General features: G+C 37.5%; 1 pseudogene; it reads right to left on the bottom strand.

Moving 5' to 3' along the window:
- Nucleotides 1-16,969: 16,969 nt before the first annotated feature.
- LOC114887745 lies at nt 16,970-19,214 on the bottom strand (annotated as a pseudogene).
- Nucleotides 19,215-20,747: the final 1,533 nt, after the last annotated feature.

The raw sequence follows: 20,747 nt of genomic DNA, 5'->3' as shown, positions 1-20,747 counted from the left end.
ATAAACCGATTCTGCCATATCAGATGCCCTTATATATCTTTTGTCATCTTTCTGGATCAAAACCTTTGAATTGGGCTTCCCTGGTGGCACAGTGGTTGAGAGTCCGCCTGCCGATGCAGGGGACACGGGTTCATGCCCCGGTCCGGGAAGATCCCACATGCCGCGGAGCGGCTGGGCCCGTGAGCCATGGCCACTGAGCCTGTGCGTCTGGAGCCTGTGCTCCGCAACGGGAGAGGCCACAACAGTGAGAGGCCCGCGTACCGCAAAAAACAAAAAAAACAAAAACAAAACAAAAACAAAACAAACAAACAAAAGAACACAAAAAACTTTTGAATTTAAAAGCCAAGAATTTTGTGTCCTGCTAAAGGGGCACCATAGGAGGCCCTGGCTGCTGTGATATCCTTCTATGACTGGATTCTAGAATTGAGAATTCTAAAATTGTTTTTAGATATTCTGCAGAGTTATTTCTCAAACTCAAAATATAAGATATGAGGGATCTGTGTATCTGGCAATATTGCCTATGAGCACAAATTTCCTTCAGGGAATAATATGGTTGATTGTTCCATTTGGATCAAGTGAGTCAGTTTTCCTTGTTGAAGAAGTAAACATCAGCTAAATATAAAATTAAAGATGCAAATGACTGCCACTTATACTAGCTGCATGACCTTGCACATATCACTTATCTCCAAGCCTGTTTCTTTCTCTGTAAACGGGGAATTGCAATGCTCTACCTCACTTAGTGAGGGCTGTAGGGAGTGTAAGTGGGATTATGTATAAGATCTTTTTGTATAATTCTTTAGTGTTTGCAGAGCTTTATTTGCCATTTACATCTCTCCTCCTCCATAAAACTACACTTTTCTTTAAAAAAATTATATTGATTAATATTCTCCCTCCCTTGTTTTTATGTTCCCCTCCTTCTATTACCTCAAATCTCTGCTGCTTTTCACAGAAAACATCTAGAAATGCTTATATTCAGTCTCAACTGATTCAAATAGCATCTGGTAATAAAACATTTCATTCCCATTACTTCCCTGAAACTGCTCTCATTCACCACCAATGACCTCCATGATGATGGTGCCATTGTAACTTACCTTCTTTCATGCAACTCAGCCTCTCAGCAACTTTTATCTGAATTATAACTCTCTCCTTTTTAAAACCCTCTTTTCTCTTTGGTACAATGATATTACCATTTCTTACCTTCTTAGATTCTCATTTCACTCTCTTTTTTCTGCCTTACCTCTAAATATTGAATTCCTGAAGGGCTCAGTATTGAGCTGTGCTCAATTTTATATTCACAGAACATTCAGTAAATATATTCAGTAAATTTCTGGAAAAATATTTTTACTGAATAGGTTAGGGATAAATCCAAGAACAAAGCAGACTAATACCTTTAGTAGAATGTTTGTTCTAATAAAAGAACATAATAATTGAATTACATTGTATGATTGAAGGTATTATTATAGTGAAAAAAACAGGGTGATGAGGATAGTAAATCCTGAAGTTGGAGGAGTGGTAACATAGAAATTTTAAATAAAGAGATCAGGAAGGGAACTTACGCAAAGATTGAGGTGAGAAAATAAATTAGCTTGGTTTCTGGCTTCTTTAAAAGAACTTGGGGTTCCATGCAGGTGGTTTATGTGGAGAAAATAATAGGAAGCAAGAGTGGGATGAAATGGTAAAACGGGAAAGCAGAGAAGCATATCCAAAAGTGCAGTACTGAGCTGGATAATGCTATCAACTGTGTCCATTCCCCCATGAAGAACCATGTAGAAGGCACCTCGGAATTATCTACTCAAGACACAAAAGAGGGGTATATTTATCCACTGGTTTCCACCCCACCACCAGGTCAAGGGTTAATTTCTTCACACTTCCAGGTTCACATAGGCTCCAGAACAGCTGAGCAGTCTCCTTCAGGTACACCATGCCATGGAGCAGAGAAATACAGGGGCAGGCAACAGCTGAGTAAGGTGCAGTCAGGTTCTAACTGCACTCAAGTGGTTGCCACAGCAATGGCTTGAGAAAAAGGTGGAGGAGAGGACGTGAGACAGGCATAAAAGATGGAGAATATAGGGAATTACCCTTGTGTGAAGAACTCTAAGCAAAGCGAACAGTCAGAACAAATGCTCTAAGACAGAATACACTGAGGGCTCAAAGATCAGCTAGAGGCCCATGTAGTTAGATGATGTGAATGAGTGGGAGATTTCTAGAGGTCATATATTTAGATCCAGATCACACAGGGCCCTATAGGTCTTCATAGAACTTTGCAAATGCTGCTTATTTCTCTCACTGACACTTTTTTTTGAGAAGAAAAGTGATAGACTTGAAAAATATATTTTTAAAGTTTTTTTGCATCTTCTGTAATGAGAATAGCATGAAATGGTAAGGGCAAAAACAGAAGAAAAAAAGACTCTAGAGGCTGGCTGTAATCAGGGAAGGAGAATGTTGGCTAAGAACCAAGGTGGCAGCATATGTGGTAAGAAGCGATTCAGATTTTGGATATATTTGAGAAAAGAGCCATGGGATTTTTTGACAGATTAAATACAGGTCATGAGAGAAAAGGGAGTCAAGGATGACACCAAGATATTTGGCTTGAGCAACTGAAAAAAGAAGTTGCTCTCAATGGAGTTGGGGGAAGCTATGAAGGGGAAGATCAACATTTTAATTTTGGATATGTTTTATTTAGGAAGTCAATCAGAAATCCAAGTGAACCTGTTGATATATTTAGATATACAAGTCTGGAGTTCAAGACAGATCTTGGCTGCTGATATAAACTTATGATCACTGGAAATAGATAATATTAATAGCTATGAAGCTGAGATCACCAAGGCACTGAGTGTTCATAAAGAGCAGAGAACCAAGAACTGAATCCCAATATTAAGAACTGGAGTAAAGTAGAAATTGAGGCGAATGGAGGAAGAGTCAGCAAAAGAGACTGAGAATGGGCAACCTATCAGAGACTTTCAAAGATGATGTACTGTCTTGATAGGCTGTTGAATGTAGTGTATTAAGGAGGAGGGAACTATTACCATACTAAGTGCTACTGATGAGTCAAATAATTCCAGTACAGAGAATTGGCCTTGTGTTTAAAAATGAGGTAAACTGGATACCTTGGTAAGAAAAATTTTGAATAGAGGGAGGAAGAGCCTGGTTTGACTGAGTTAGATAAGAAAAATAGGAGGAATTGAAATTGGTTCACATGGCTCACTCTTTTGAGGAGGTTTGCTGCAAAGACCATCAGTAAAAGGGGCACTGGCTGCAAAGGAAAGTGTAGTAAAGGCAAGGTTGTGTGTGTGTGTGTGTGTGCGTGCATGCATGGATGTGTGTGTGTGTGGAAGTGTGGGGCTGTTCATTTGCTTTTAAGAAGGAAGAGAAAATGGCATGTTTTTAAGCTGAGGAGAATTATCCAGTAGCAAGGGAAAACTTAAAACACAGGAGAGGAAGGAGAATATTGCTTCTGAAAAGTCTTTGAACATTGCTCTCTTTCTAGGTGTTGTACTTGTTTACCATGGATTTTGTTCTCAGATGCTAAAACTTCACAAATTTCCATGTCTTACCTTCCCTCTGAGCCACAGACTAGTGTATCCAACTGTCTATTTAATAACCCCATGTAGCAGTCTTGCAGATATCTCAACCTATAATGCTTAAGGCAGAAATACTGATTTCTGCCCTCTGTGTGAATTTCATACATCAACATGTAATATCCTCTTCAATCAGCTGCTCCACCTAAAATCAAGTCAGCCTTTGTTCCACCCTTTACTTTCTGCACCACATCAGCAGGTCCAATTGGGTCCACCTCCACAGTAAGTCACAAAGTTGCCTACTCTGATTTAATTACCTCCACTCTATTCAAACCACCATCATCTGTCAATTACTTAAAGTAGGTAGCTAGTGGGGGGAAGCAGCCACATAGCACAGGGAGATCAGCTCAGTTCTTGTGACCACCTAGAGGGGTGGGATAGGGAAGGTGTGAGGGAGACGCAAGAGGGAGGGGATATGGGGATATATGTATATGTATAGCTGATTCACTGTTATACAGCAGAAACTAACACACCACTGTAAAGCAATTATACTCCAATAAAGATGTTAAAATAAAATAGAGAAAAGACTCCTAAAAATTTTTTAACATTTCTGCTTTTGTTCTCCAATTTCTATCCTTCCACAGTTACCTGCCATATTCTAAATTGAAGGATAGAGCAAAGGGACTGTACCTTAATTCACTTCTATGACCTCCAACCTCTGGCATACACACTGTGTTGAATATTTCACCAAATGAAGCATGAACAACCAGACTAATGGAAAATGTCTCCTCACTTTGTTAGAAGACCTCCCTATCTGATCCAGTCCTAGAATAGTTGCTTCTCATCTAATTTTTCATCCATGATAGAAGTTCTAAGGAACCCCCCACTAGCCTTGGTTGCGTGTATCAGCATAACATCCTCTTCTCACTGGAAATTATTTTTGCATGTCTTACTAATATTCTCTGGAACAAGGACTTAGCTTTGTAGGAGACAAAATTATGACAGCAGGAACTTCTTTTGTTTTTCACTGGTTTATCTTCAGTGCCCCAAACCATGCCAGGTACATATCAAGCACTCTATAAATGACTGTTAATGATCCCATATACCTGTTGCAACTTTACCTTTTGTGCATTTTCCACAAAACCAAACATATTTAACTTTACCTCTGAGTCTCTACATTTCCCTGGCTTACTCTGTAAATTTTCAGAACATAACTGACTACTCTGTGACTTGTCCACCCTTTCTCATACAAAGAAAAATGTAATCCTGGTAAAGAAATGGGATTGCTCAGATACATTTTTCTAATCTCTTCTCTGAGGGTTGACACTAGTGTTCCTCTATCCCAGGGCTCCACCCCTGGGGTTTTCTGCAGCCCATGTCCTGTCCATATTTAGTGGTGCCAATTCAGGCCTCCCAAAGGTCATTTCTTGCTCTCCAGAGGCTGTGAGCACTTCAGGTACAGCCCGCTTGTACCTTGGTCTTTCATGTGCCTCTCCTTATTCCTACCCTACATATACAGTGTCTTCTAAGAAAGAGAGCCCCATTAGAACATGTAAACTGCAACCAAGTCCTATCTGATAGGACCTGTAAGGGCAGGAGTTCTAGCTGAACCAGGCTAAGGCAAGATCATCTCTTAGGTATTTGTTTTGCATACATGTTACATATTGGCACTGATTTCCAGCTTATAAGTTTGGAATGGCACTTTCTCTGGTTTTACTCTGTTTCTTATATCTAAAATGGAGATAATATTCTCAATTTTTCCTAAGTCACAGGATGAAGGGAGGATATAAGTATATATTTGAGAAGCTACTATTATTATAATTATCAATAAATAATTACCAACCATCTATAAATAATAAAGGTCGATCTTTCTACCTACAACTGACTTTAATATCTGCTATTTTGCAAAGTCCAGAGTCAGAAGCCAGTTTTTATCAGGGTCCCCCATGAACTTTACCTGCCCTAATTCCCCATGATACTTTAAGAAAAGTAATTTCAGATCTATGTACCTCAATCACACCCACTCCCTTCCTACAGAGATACCTGGACCTAACTTTATCTTCCCTTATTGTTAGCCTCCAGGGGTAGTTGATTCAGTGAACCCAATCCCCCAGAGCCCACAACCTCCAGCTCCAAAGATAGGTCTGATACCCTGAGATGTTAAGATAAAGTGGAATTCCTGCATAATACCTTTAAAGTTGGAGCCTAAATTAACCAAGCATAGATAGTCCAAAAGATGGCATCAGGACCAAAGCAAGCAAGATGGAGAAGAAACAGGCTTGCGTTGAGAGGAAGCTAATCATGGAACAGAGGACACACTGTTAAGTTAGAAATAGCACACTCATAGGAAATGGGGATCTAGGCCATGGCCAGGAAGGCTGAGGTGATACAGACTTAATTGAGCGACTATAGCTTATAGTCGGAATGTCCAGACAAGAGCCAGATAAAGCAGGCAGGGCTTGAGGGGACAAAATACCTTATTTTGCCCCCTGACTCCATTCTGGGGGCCTAAAGCCTGATGTCATGGGGAAAGGATGAAAAAGACATGGAGTGGGGAGTGACCATAGGCTAGATAACTGGGTTGGAGATAACAGATAGAATACTGGAACATCTCTGCTCAATTCCATGTGTGTCTTCCTGACTTTTGTGCATCAATATTAATTTACATTTATCCACATATTTAACTTTTCTGGTATTCTTCATTCTCTCTGCATTTCTATGTGTCTGTCTGATTCACTTTTCTTCTGCCTGAAGAACTTTTAGTTTTGCTTTTAGTGCAGGCCTAGTAGTGATGCTCTCCATCAATAATTGTTTATAAAACTCTTTCAGTCATCTGCAATCTCAAAAGATATTTTCACTGGGAATAGAATTCTAGATAAGCCATTCTCTTCTTTTACCCATTTAAAGCTATTATTCAATTTTATTCTGCTTTCTCTTTTTTTATTTTTGGTCCCATGAATTTAATTAATTTTAATGTGTCTTTCACACCCACTCTGGTACTTTTTTTTTTTTTAGCTTGTTTGTTCCTTTGTTTGTTTGTTTGTCTTTGGCTAGCTGAGTTTTGTGATCACACAGAAACTTAGACCAGGTAAGGACTTAGCAAAGGTTCTTAATTTTTCTCAGGGTAAAAGCCAGAGTTTTGAGCAGAGAATTGGCATGACTTGACATATGTTTTTAAAAGCTTGCTTCTGAATTCTATGATAAGAACAGAGGAAGGAGGTGAGGGTAGAAGCAGGGAGAGGTCCTACAGTAATCCAGAGAAGATGATGTTTCATAACCAAAGTGGTAACAATGCATGAGGTGAGAAGTCATCAGATTTTGTATTATTTCTAAAATGTGCCAATGGGATTTCTTAAAAGATTAGATAAAGGATTTAAGAGAAAAGAGATTTAAAGATAACAGCAAGATTTTGACTCAAGTAACAGAAGGAAGGAGTTGTGTGATCGCTGAGCAGAACTAAGTCCTACCCTCAAGCACTGTTCCTGCTACTTCATAGGTGATATGCAGCTCTGCACCCTCATTTGGGATGTTGGGAAGTCTAGTTATTAGGTGATTAGAAATATCATCACTAGGCCCAAACTAATGCATCAGGCTTCTTTTTCATAATCTCATATTCCTGCGTGACAGTAAAATTTTATGTACCTATAGGCTGCTCCTATTTCTTGTTCATGCTTTGTTTGTATGCCAAACTCAGATGAGCAAATACAGAAGGTAATTTCCTTTTACTGTTAGTTGCTCTGGTGTTAGAGGTATCACCTGACTATGGGAGCCTTGTGATATTGAACTTGTACTGGAAACAAAGCCATTCCTTCTTCATTGGGAATGGATATGACCTACAGGCTGGTGATATTCCTTGCATAGGTCCTCGAGGGGATAAGCAGACCTCTGTTTTGAAAATTGTTTCTTTTAAGGCATGTTACTCTCTATGTGTTGTTAGAATTTACTGTCATTTTTAAGCTTTCCAACTGTCCCCACTATGCTAAAAAACAAACAAACAAAAAACAAGAAAGAAGTTTTGACCACATAGGAACTAAAGGTAGGATCTTATTTTCTTGGGGATTTACGTGTGTGTGTGTGTGTGTGTGTGTGTGTGTGTGTCAGAGGGAATTATGAGAGTAAAGATAGAAACAGCATAAGTAGGTCTCTGGGTTCTTTCTATACCCTTTCCTCTTTGACAACTTCCAACCTTTCATATCCCATTTGACACAGGCTTGGAGATTCTCTGTCAAAGATAAAAAATAAAGAGAGAATTATGTAGAGATAGATGTACGTAATTCATAAACAGTAGTCTCTGAAGAAACAAAGGGATCATTGGATAAAAGTGCAAAAATACATCTGTGAAAGATGTTGTATGATGGTGTACTAGTTTGCTGAGCTCTTGTAATAAAGCACCATATACTGGGTGGCTTAAATAAGAGAAATTTATTTTTCCACAATCTTGGAGGCTAGAAGTCCAAGTTAAGGTGCTGGCAGGGTTGGTTTCTTCTGAGGCTTTTCTCCTTAGCTTGTACCTGGCATTTTTCTCCCTGTACCTTCACAGGGTCTTCCCTCTGTGTGTGTCCATATCCAAATTTCCTCTTCTTATAAGGACATATATTAGAACTCCTTTATGGTTTTTTTTAATTGTGGCAAAACATGCATCACCAAAAATTTAGCATCTTAACCATTTTGAAGTGTATAGTTAAGTAGTATTACATACATTCATACTGTTGTGCAATCATCACCATCCATCTCCAGAACTCTTTTCATCTTGAAAAATTGAAACTCTGTACACACTAAAAGTAAAAGCTTATTCCTCCTTCCCCTCTGTCCTGGGATACCACCATTCTATTTTCAGTCTCTATGAATTTGACGATTTAGGTACCTCATATAAGTGGAGTCACATAGTATATGTCTTTTGTGACCAGCTTATTTCTTTTAGCATAATGTCCTCGAGGTCCATCCATGTGGCAGCATGTGTCAGAATATCCATTCCTTTTAAGGTTAAATAATATTCTGTTATTTGTATACATCACATTTTGTTTATCCTTTTATCCATACTTAGACACTTGGGTTGCTTCCACCTTATACATATTATGAATAACATTACTAAAGGAATGGGTATACAAACATCCCTTTGAAATCCTGCTTTCAGTTCTTTTGGATATATATACAGATTTGGAATTGCTGGATCATATGATGATTCTATTTTTAATTTTTTGAGAAACTGCCATACTGTTTACCATTTTATATTCCCATCAACAGTGTATAAGGGGTTCCAATTTCCCCACATCCTCATCAGCAATTTTCTGGGTTTTTTTGAAGTATAGTTGATTTACAATATTATATTAGTTTCAGGTGTACAACATAGTGAATGAATATTTTTATAGATTATTTCACATCCCAAATATGAATGAAAACATATAGTATTTATGTCTATCTGATTTCCTTCACTAAGTATAATATCCTCCAGGTCCATCTGTGTTGTTGCAAATGGCAAAATTTCATTCTTATTTATGGCATTCTTATTCGGGCTGATTTATATATATAATAGGTATATTATATATATAATATGTGTACTATTAAACACCATCACATCTTCTTTATCCATTAACCTGTAGTTGGATACCTAGCTTGTTTCCATATCTTGGCTGTTGTAAATAATGCTGCTATGAACATTAGAGTACATGTTTTTTTGAATTAGTGTTTACATTTTCTTCATATATATACCCAGAATTGGAATTGCTGGATCATATTGTATTTCTACTTTTAATTTTTTGAGTAATCTCCATACTGTTTTCCATAATGGCTTTCCCAATTTACATTCCCACCAATAGTGACTAGGGTTCCCTTTTCTCCACATCCTCACCAACAGTTATTTGTTGTCTTTTTTGATGACAGTCATTCTAACAGTTGTGAGGTGATATCTCATTGTGGTTTTGATTTGCATTTCCCTGATAATTAGTGATGTTGATCATATTTTCATGTGCTTGGCCATCTGTATGCCTTCTTTGAAAAAAAAGTCTATTCAGGTCTTCTGCCCATTTTTAAATTGGATTGTTGCTTTTTTTGATACTGAGTTGTATGAGCTCTTTATATATTTTGGACATTAACCCCTTGTTTGTCATATCACTTGCAAATATCTTCTCCCATTCAGTAGGTTGTCTTTTTGTTTTGTTGATGGTTTCCTTCACTGTGCAAAAGCCTTTACATTTAATTAGATCCTATTTGTTTATTTTTACTTTGGTTTTACTTACCTAAGGCTACAGATTGAAAAGAATATATTGCTAAGTCTTATGTCAAAAAGTGTACTGCCTATGTTTTCTTCTAGGAGTTTTGGGATTTACAGTCTTACATTTAAGTCTTTAATCCCTTTTGAGTTTATTTTTGTATATGGTGTGAAGAATGTTCTAATTTCATTCATCTACATGTAGCTCTCTAGTTTTCTAATAATTGTTTATTAAAGAGACTGTCTCTTCTCTATTGTATATTTTTACCACCCTTGTCATAAATTAATTGACCATATGTACGTGGGTTTATTTGTGGCTCTCTATTCTGTTGCATTGATCTATGTGTCTATTTTTGTACTAGTACCATAGTGTTCTGATTATTGTAGCTTTGTAGTATAGTCTTAAGACAGGGAGGGTAATACTTGCACTTTGTTCATTTTTCTCAAGTTTGCGTTGGCAATTTGGGGTCTCTTGTTTCATAAAAATTTTAGGATTATTTAAGTTCTATGAAAAATATGGGTATTTTGAGAGGGATTACTAAATCTGTAGATTGCTTTAAGTAGTATGGACATTTTAACAATATTAATTCTTCCAATCCATGAAAATAAGATATCTTTCCCTTTACATGTATCATCTTCAGTTTCCTTCATCAATGTCTTATAATTTTTAGAGTATAGGTCTTTCACCTCCTTGAAGTTTATTCCTAGATACTTTGTATTTCTTGATGCAATTGTAAATGAGATTGTTTTATTGATTTCTATTTCTGATAGTTTTTTACTAGTGTATAGAAAAGCAACAGATTTCTGTATATTATCTCGTATCCTGCAACTTTACTGAGTTCATTTATTCTAATAGATTTTTGGTAGAGACTTAAGCGTTTTTTATATATACTATCATGTTATCTGCAAACAGTGACAGTTTTACTTCTCTTCCAATTTGGATGCCTCTTACTTCTTGTCTGATTGCTGAAGCTAGGACTTCCAATACTATGTTAAATAGAAATGGTGAGAGTGGCCATCCTTGTCTTCCTGATTTTAAATGAAAACATCAGTTTTTCACCATTGAGTATGATGTTAGCTGTGCGTTTGCATAAATGGTCTTTATTATGTTGAAATATGGTCTCTCTATACCCACTTTGTTGAGAGTTTTTATCATGAATCGGTGTTGAATTTTGTCAAATGCTTTTCCTGCATCTATTGAGATGATCATGTGATTTATATGTGTTTTGTTAATGTGTATTACATTTATTTTTTGTGGATATTGAACTATCCTCGCATCCCTGGAATAAATTCCACCTGATCATGGTGTATGATCCTTTTTATATATTGTTGAATTTGGCTTGCTAATATTTTCTTAAGAATATTTGCATCTATATTCATCAGAGATAGTACCCTATACTTTTCTTTCTTCCCTCCTCCCCCTCCCCCTCTTTCTCCTCTCCCTCCCCCCCCTCCCCCTCTTTCTCCTCTCCCTCCTCCCCCTCCCCTTTCTCCTCCACCTCCTCCTCCTCCTCCTTCTTTTTTGGTAGTGTCTTTGTGTGGTTTGGTATCAGGGTAATGGTGACCTGATATAGTGGATTTGGGAGTGATCCCTCCTCTTCAAATTTTTTGAATAGTTTGAGAAGGATAGGTATTAAAAACTCTTCTTTGTATGTTTGGCAGAATTCCCCTGTAAAGATGTCTGGTCCTGGACTTTTTTTGGGGTGAGGTTTTGACTACTGGTCCAATTTCAATACTAGTAATTGGTCTGTTCACATTATATATTTTTTTTCCTAATTCAGTCTTAAAAGATTGTATATTTGTAGCAATGCATCCATTTCTTCTAAGTTGTCCATTTTGGGGGACTATAACTGTTCATAGTATTCTTATGATTATATTTCTGTGATATTGGTTGTAATTTCTCCTCTTTCATTTCTTATTTGTTTATTTGGGTACTCTATCTTTTTTCTTAATGAGGCAGGCTAAAGGCTTATCAATTTCATCTTTTCAAAAAAACAGCTCTTGGTTTCATTGATATTTTTTATTGATTTTTGGTTTCTATTTTACTATTTCCTCTCTGATCTTATTTCCTTCCTTATGGCATCCATCTTTGTTCTTCTTTCTATAAATCTTTTAGATAGTAGGTTAGGTTGTTTAAGATGTTTCTTTGGTAGGCCTGTATTATTAGAAAATTCTATCTTAGAACTGCTTTTGCTGCATCCCATGGGAAAAGGGTGTTTTTATTTTCACTGGTCTCAAGGTATTTACTGATTTCCTCCTTGATTTCTTCATTGATGTATTGGTTTTTTAGTAGCATGTTATTAGGCTCCACAAAAGGGTCCTCCACAGGTCTTTGCACATAAATCTACTTCTATCCCTGGTTTCTGCTGAAATGGCTATTTGGATCAACAAGTCACAAACCTAATCTTTTTTAGAAAATGGTTTCCCAAGCATGCCCTAGATGTTTTCCCCTCAATACATTCTAATTTTTTGCATATAAATAGGCTGAGAATTTTCCAGATATTCAAGTTCTGGTTCCTTTTTGCTTAACAAATCTTTCTTCAATTTATCTCTTTCCACTCTCATTTTACTGTAAGAAGCAAGGTAAAACCAGGACATATCTTCAAGACTTTGTTTAGAAATATCAGCTAAATATCGAAGTTCATCACTTACAAGTTCTGTATTGCACAAAATTTAAAAACAATAAAGTGGCAAAAAACATGGCCAAACTGTAATTAGGATCACCTTTCCTCCAGTTTCCAATAACACATCCCATCTTTCTGTCTGAGACAGTACCAGAAGCACTTTATTGTTCATATTCTACCAAAGTTCTGTTCATGATGATGTATGATATCTGTTCTGTCTTCTAAGAATATAGAAATTTTCTCCACAGTTCTTTTTCTGAGCCCTAACCAGAATTGCCTTTATTTGTTTTAAGTGTCATAACTCACTTTCAAGTTGTTATAACAATAACACACAAATTGCAAAGATAAATTTTTAAAAGAGACTATATGTCAGTCCCAATCTCCCAATTCGTCCCACCCTCCATGCATTAAATAGATAACTGGCAGGAACATGCTATAAAGCACAGGAAGCTCAGCTCGGTGCTCTGTGATGACCTAGATGGGTGGGAGGTGGGAGGGAGATCCAAGAGGGAGGGGATATAGGTATACATATAGCTGATTCATTTCATTGTACAGCAGAAACTAACATAACATTGTAAAGCAATTATACGCCAATAAAAATTTTAAAAAAAGAGACTATAAACCTAACAAGATTATAACTAGAGACCTTAGCAATGATAATAAAAAAAGCTCCCATTGTATATATGTACCACATCTTCTTTATCCATTCCTCTGTTAATGGACATTTAGGTTGCTTCCATGTCCTGGCTATTGTAAATAGTGCTGCAGTGAATATTGAGGTGCATGTATCTTTTGGAATTATGGTTTTCTCTGGGTATACGCCCATGAGTGGGATTGCTGGGTCATATGGTAGTTCTATTTTTAGTTTTTTAAGGAACCTCCATACTGTTCTCCATAGTGGCTGTATCAATTTACATTCCCACCAACAGTGTAAGAGGGTTCCATTTTCCCCACACCCTCTCGAGCATTTATTGTTTGTAGATTTTTTGGTGATGGCCATTCTGACCAGTGTGAGGTGATACCTCATTGTAGTTTTGATTTGCATTTCTCTAATAATTAGTGACGTTGAGCTTTTTTTCATGTGCCTCTTGGCCATCTGTATGTCTTCTTTGGAGAAATGTCTGTTTAGGTCTTCTGCCCATTTTTTGATTGGGCTGTTTGTTTTTTGATATTGAGCTGCATGAGCTGTTTATATATTTTGGAGATTAATCCCTTGTCAGTCGCTTCATCATATTTTCTCCCATTCTATGTGTTGTGTTTTTGCTTTGTTTATGGTTTTCTTTACTATGCAAAAGTTTTTAAGTTTAATTAGGTCTATTTGTTTGTTTGGTTTTATTTTCATTACTCTGGGAGGTGGATCAAAAAAGATATTGCTGAAATTTATGTCAGACAATGTTCTGCTTATGTTTTTTTCTAAGAGTTTTACAGTACCTGATCTTACATCTAGATCTTTAATCCATTTTGAGTTTATTTTTGTGTATGGTATTAGAGAATGTTCTAATTTCATTTCTTTACATGTAGCTGTCCAGTTTTCCCAGCAACGCTTATTGAAGAGACTGTCTTTTCTCCACTGTATAGTCTTGCCTCCTTTGTCAAACATAAGGTGACCATATGTGTGTGGGTTTATCGCTGGGCTTTCTATCCTGTTCCATTTATCTATATTTCTGTTTTTGTGCCAGTACCATACTGTCTTGATTACTGTAGCTTTGTAGTATAGTCTGAAGTCAGGGAGCCTGATTCCTCCAGCTCTGTTTTTCATTCTCAAGATTGCTTTGGCTATTTGGGGTCTTTTGTGTTTCCATACAAATTGTAAAGCATTTTGTTCTAATTCTGTGAAAAATGTCATTGGTAATTTGATAGGGATTGCACTGAATCTGTAGATTGCTTTGGGTAGTATAGTCATTTTCACAATATTGATTCTTCCAATCCAAGGACATGATATCTCTTTCCATCTCTTCGTGTCATTTTTTATTTCTTTCATCAGTATCTTATAGTTTTCTTTTGCCTCCTTAGGTAAGTTTATTCCTAGGTATTTTATTCTTTTTGTTGCAATGGTAAATGTGATTATTTCCTTAATTTGTCTTTCTGATTTTGTGTTGTTAGTTTACAGGAATGGAAGAGATTTCTGTGAATTAATTTTGTATCCTGCAACTTTACCAAATTCATTGATTAGCTCTAGTAGCTTTCTGGTGGCATCTGTAGGATTTTCTATGTATAGTATCTTGCCATCTGCAAACAGTGACAGTTTTGCTTCTTTTCCAATTTGGATTCCTTTTATTTCTTTTTCTTCTCTGATTGCCATGACCAGGACTTCCAAAACTATGTTGAATAACAGTGCCGAGAGTGGACACCATTGTCTTGTTCCTGGTCTTTCATTTTTTCACCATTGAGAATGAAGTTTGCTGTGGGCTTGTTGTATATGGCCTTTATTATGTTGAGGTAGTTTCCTTCTATTCCCATTTTCTGGAGAGTTTTTTTTTTTTTTTTTTTGCGTTATGCGGGCCTCTCACCGTTGTGGGCTCTCCCGTTGTGGAGCACAGGCTCCTGACGCGCAGGCTCAGTGGCCATGGCTCACGGGCCCCGCCACTCTGCAGCATGTGGGATCTTCCCAGACCGGGGCACGAACTCACATCCCCTGCATCGGCAGGCGGACTCTCAACCACTGTGCCACCAGGGAAGCCCCTTCTGGAGAGTTTTTATCATAAATGGGTATTGAATTTTGTTAAAAGTTTTCTGTGTCTATTGAGATTATCATATGGTTTTTATTCAGTTTGTTAATATGGTGTATCACATTGATTGATTTGTGTATATTGAAGAATCCTTGCATCCCTTGAATAAATCCCACTTGATCACAGACTGTGATCTTTTTAATCTGTTTTTGGATTCTGTTTGCTAGTATTTTGTTGAGGATTTTTACCTCTATGTCCATTAGTGATATTGGTCTGTAATTTTCTTTTTCTGTGATACCTTTGGTTTTGGTATCAGGGTGATGGTGGCCTCATAGAATGAGCTTGGGTGTGCTCCTCTGCAATTTTTGGGAAGAGTTTGACAAGGATGGGTGTTAGCTCTTCTCTAAATGTTTGATAGAATTCTCCTGTGAAGCCATCTGGTTCTGGACTTTTGTTTGGAAGTTTTTTAATCAAAGTTTCAATTTCATTACTTGTGATTGGTCTGTTCATATTTTTTATTTTTTCCTGGTTCAGTCTTGGAAGGTTGTACCTTTCTAAGAATTTGTCCATTTCTTCCAGGTTGTCCATTTTATTGGCATATAGTTGCTTGTAGTAGAGCACAGAATTTGAGAGAGTGTCCTAAATTATCCTGGTGGGCCAATCTAAATCCTGAAAAGCAGAGAACCTTTCCTGGTTGGGTCAGAGAAATGAGACATTGCTGAAGCTGAACATGGAAGAAGAGGACTACAAGCCAAGGAAAGCAGGTGGTCTCTAGAAACTGCAAAAAGCAAGGAAATGAATTCTCCGCCAGAGCCTCCAGAAGGAAAGCAGCCCTACCCATGCCTTGATTTTTACCTCAGTGAAACTCATGTTGGATTTCTAACCTAACTGAAGAACTGTAAGAAAATTAATTAGTGCTGTTTTAAGCCACTCCCTAAGTTTGTGCTAACTTGTTATAGCAGTAATAGAAAAATAGTGCAGAGTGTTACAAGAAAAGACTTCTGAGTTCACAGCATTGTTAGCGGTAATCATAGGGAGAAAAATCTTCATATTTTTTATCTTTAAAGAAGGTAAAATCTTACCACGTGAGAATGTGTGTTAGGTGCATCCATTTATACCTCTGCATTTACTGCTCCTTAATTCAGTTGTAGAGAAGAATAAATTTCATACTGTAGGTTTTTTGCTTACCTTGCATGGAAGAAAATTGCCCAGCTATTATTACCTTTTAAATTTGTCAAAGTTTGGACATATAAAAACCAGAATTGCCTTTAATGTCCATATTACTACCAACAATATCTTTGAGGCAATATAGGCTTTTTCTAACATGTATCTCAAATTTTCTAACCTCTATGCCTTTCCCTGTTCCAAATCCACTTATATATTTTAGGTATTTGTTACACCAGCACCTCACTTAGCACTGAGAACCTTTATCCCTGGAAGGTCACAAGCTCTCCAAAATTCTAAGCATTTAGTCAGAGGCTGGACACCACCTGTCAGAGTGATTAAGGAAGGATTCTCATATCAGATGGAATGTTAAGACCTGAGAGAGTACTGAGTAGATAATTAACCAAATTCTCATGGACTCAGGGTAGAAACTAAGATTCTCGGTCTTCTCTTAAGTAATCGAACTTGGAAACATCTTTGTTTTTAGGTCATGTCACCAAGAGGAGAGTTGGTTAAGCCTTTATGAAACCCATATCATTAATGAGGACTCTGTGAAGAAAGAGCAAAGTCAGCAGTTTGAGTCCAAGGACTCAGACCCTTGAGTCCTAATCAGACTGGAGACCCTTGAGCATTTTGGGACATTATTTAGTTTTTTCACTTTAGGGCCTAAACAGGAAGGGCCTAAACAAGGAGACTCTGGCAGCCCTCTACTTCTTATTATATCACCATCCCCACTCCAGCAGTCAACATGTCCCTCTCTTTCTCCACCTGTCCCTCACTTTCCATTTACACATCTTTTCTCAGGAATAATCCTAAGACTCGTTCACAAATCTGCTTGGTCTTGACCCCATAGATGATGGGATTGACCATGGGTGTGAAGAACAGATTGAAATTGGCAAGGAATATGTGCACAGGTGAGGCAGCCCGGCAAGCCACATGGTGCATCACTGAGGAGATGACCACAGGTGTGTAAAAGGCTAAAATGGCACCTATATGGGACATGTATGTCCCAAAAACCTTGTAACGGGCCTCCTGAGAGGCAAGCTATAGAACTGCCCGAAGGATGAAGATATAAGACAGGATAATAAAGAGCAAGTCCAATACCACTATGAACATGGCCACAGCAATGCCATAGATATTGTTGAAGTGAGTGTCCCCACAGGCCAGCCTTACCACATCCATGTGCTCACAGTAGCAGTGGGCAATCACTGGACTTCAGCAGTGGTGGAAGCGTCTGAGCAGAAAGGGGAGTAGAGTCATTAGTGTCACAGCCCGAGTCACAGCAGCCATGCCAATCTTGGTGATAAGTGGTCTAGTAAGGTGTAGTGCAGTGGCTTGCAGGTGGCCACGTAGTGATCAAAGGCCCTTGCCAGCAGCACTGACGACTCTATGACAGTGAAGGAGTGGAGAAAGAACATCTGGACCAGGCAGGCATAGAAGTTGATCTCTCAGTCCCTGAACCAGAATATGGCAAGCATTTTAGGCAGTGCTGAAGAAGAAAGGACCAGATCAATGGTTGCCAACATGGCCAGGAAGAGGTACATGGCTTCATGAAGGGCTACATTAACCAGGATAATAAAAAAAAAAGTGTGTAGTTTCCCAGCAGGACCAGAGTATAGGCAAAGCAGAAGGGAATGGAGATCCAGATCTGCAAGTGCTCCAAACCTGGAATTCCTACCAACAGGAAGGAGCTTGGATGGGTTGAGGTAATATTGGCTCCTGGAAATTCTTCTTGTTGAAGGCTCCTTCACCTTGGGAGAGTATTCAGGGCATATAGGATTAGAGAGATCAAGCTATGACATCCCACCTTGGAGGATTAATTCTTGATCCTGGTCCTAGTCTTTAAATAAAATCAGCTAGTCTTGAAAGATGTGAAGAAACATAATTCAGATTTCCTGCCCACACAGAACTTTGTGTTTTATTGAGTAATATTTTAAATATCAATAGAACTGATACCACACAACAGCTTTCATAAAAGAATGCAGAGAAGGTAGTGTTTTGTGTTCTTAATGATGACAGGATTGTACTGATAAAAGAAGTGAAATGTATTTAAATTAACTGCTTTAGAAGACATATTTTTACCATACTACCTGCCAAACAAAATTCCCAACCACATAAGTAAATATTCTGTCTTAATCTCTGGCTTGGGTGCCTATATAAATCAAATAAACTGCAACTTCTAGTGCCCCAATTAATCATACAATGTTTATTTTCTCTAGAACTGTGCAATTGGATATGGTTGCCACTGGTCACATGTGTCTATTTCTGTTAATTAAAATTAAATTAAAAATTCAATACCCCAGTCACACAAAGCGCTTTAAGTGTTCAATAGCCACATGTGACTAGTGGCTACCAAATTGTACGTTTCAGATACAGAAAATTTCCATCCTTGCAGAAAGTTCATTGGAGGGAACTGTTCTGGTATGTATGTTCCAGGTGTTCTCAACACCAGAAACCTCTAAATACAGCCCTGCCTGCCCCTTACTGAGAAAATCAGGAGCCTCATCTTTTGTCTCTCCTTCATCTAAATTCATGGTAACCTTTCTATTCATGGAGCTCTACCTCCACCCATCTTCTAGCACCTTCTTTTTCATCAAGAAGAACTCTCATATTTAGCAAGACTGACCTCTTAATTCCATGCAAAATATGCTTATTCTTAACAATCTTTAATCTCCCCCCCACCCTCATTTTTCTCCTTTCTTCTGTTAAATTACTAAACACTGAAGTTGCCCCGTTTTTATCCAGGTACTCTTCTCTACTTTTACAGGATCAACTTAATGAAGCTCTTCTGAGTATTAAATGAAATAATGTATTCAAACACCAAGGTCCATGAACAAAATAAGCACTAAAAAATTTATTAGTCTCTTTTTTCAATAGGAAAAAATTGAGTTTGGAAAATTAAGTAATATCTCTAAAATACCATAACTAGTAGTATCAGGCAGACAATTTTGTGTTTTAGGACTTTCCAAATCCAGTGTCCTAAAAATTGTGCCTTACTGTTTTCACCTAAACACCCAGAGGCAACATACATCAGGATATCCAGATTGGAAATAGACTAACTTATTTCCATGTGGTATGGGAAAATTTTAGAATCTGAGTTCTTGGCTCAAGTCATGACCACCACTTATTCTAGATGCATGACCTTGTATAATACAAATCCATCTCTGTAAATAGGGAATTACACTGCCCTACCTTTATCTGAGAGTTGTAGGGAGAGTAAGTTCAATTACGTATAAAATCTTTGTATAATTATTTACTGTTTACACAGCCTTAATTTTCATTTATGTTACTATATCTTAATAGAATTCTGATGTTTTTTTAAAAAGTCATTGTTGATTAATACCTACATAATCCTTCCTTCCATGATCGTATATCCTCCTCCAAATTTCTGCTCCTCTTCACATCAAAATATCAAGAAGTACTTCTGTATTCAGTCAACTCTCTCAAATCTCATTTGGAAATGATACATTGCAAATTGTACTGAAATTGCTCTCACTGGGGCCAGAAATGACCTTCATATGGTGGTACCATGGGCACTTACCTGCATTCATTTACCTCTACTTTATAGCAGATTTTATTTGAATTGACCACTGTCCTCTTAAAATACTTTCTTAGCTCCCATATTATATCCACTCCTCACCTCCCTGACTTCTCTTTTTAGTTTCCTACTTCTGACCTTCCTCTAAATGTGCAATTTGTTCAGGTATTAAGCTTGAACTCTTCAATTTTTTTTAAACACCTTTATTGGAATATAATTGCTTTACAATTGTGTGTTAGTTTCTGCTATATAACAAAGTGAATAACCTATACATACACATTTAACCCCATTTCTCATCCCTCTTGTATCTCCCTCATACCCTCCCTATCCCACCCCTCTGGGTGGACACAAAGCACCAAGCTGATCTCCCTGTGCCATACAGCTGCTTCTCACTAGCTATCTATTTTACGTTTGGTAGTGTATATATGTTCATGCGACTCTCTCACTTCGTCCCAGCTTACCCTTCCCACTCCCCATGTCTTTAAGTCCATTCTCTACATCTGTGTCTTTATTCCTGTCCTGTCCCTAGGTTCATCAGAACTTTTTTTTTAAGATTTCATATATATATATATATATATATATATATAAGCATACAGTATTTACTTTTCTCTTTCTGACTTACTTCACTCTGTATGACAGACTCTAGGTCCATCCACCTCACTACAAATAACTCAATTTTGTTTTTTATGGCTGAGTAATATTCCATTGTATATATGTGCCACATCTTCTTTATCCATTCATCTGTCAGTGGACACTTAGCTTGCTTCCATGTCCTGGCTATTGTAAATAATGCTGCAATGAACATTGTAGTACATGACTTTTAAAATTATGGTTTTCTCTGGGTATATGCCCAGTAGCGGGATTGCTAGGTCATATGGTAGTTCCATTTTTAGTTTTTTAAGGAACCTCCATACTGTTCTCCATAGTGGCTGTATCAATTTACATTCCCACCAACAGTGCAAGAGGGTTCCCTTTTCTCTACACCTTGTCCAGCATTTATTGTTTGTAGAATTTTTGATGATGGCC

The sequence above is a fragment of the Monodon monoceros genome, unplaced genomic scaffold (assembly GCF_005190385.1).
Source record: "Monodon monoceros isolate NGI ecotype Baffin Bay Population unplaced genomic scaffold, NGI_Narwhal_1 Super_Scaffold_7, whole genome shotgun sequence".
NCBI lineage: Eukaryota > Metazoa > Chordata > Mammalia > Artiodactyla > Monodontidae > Monodon > Monodon monoceros.
The sequence above is the reverse complement of the archived record's forward strand: the minus strand, read 5'-3'. Positions and strand labels throughout refer to the sequence as shown.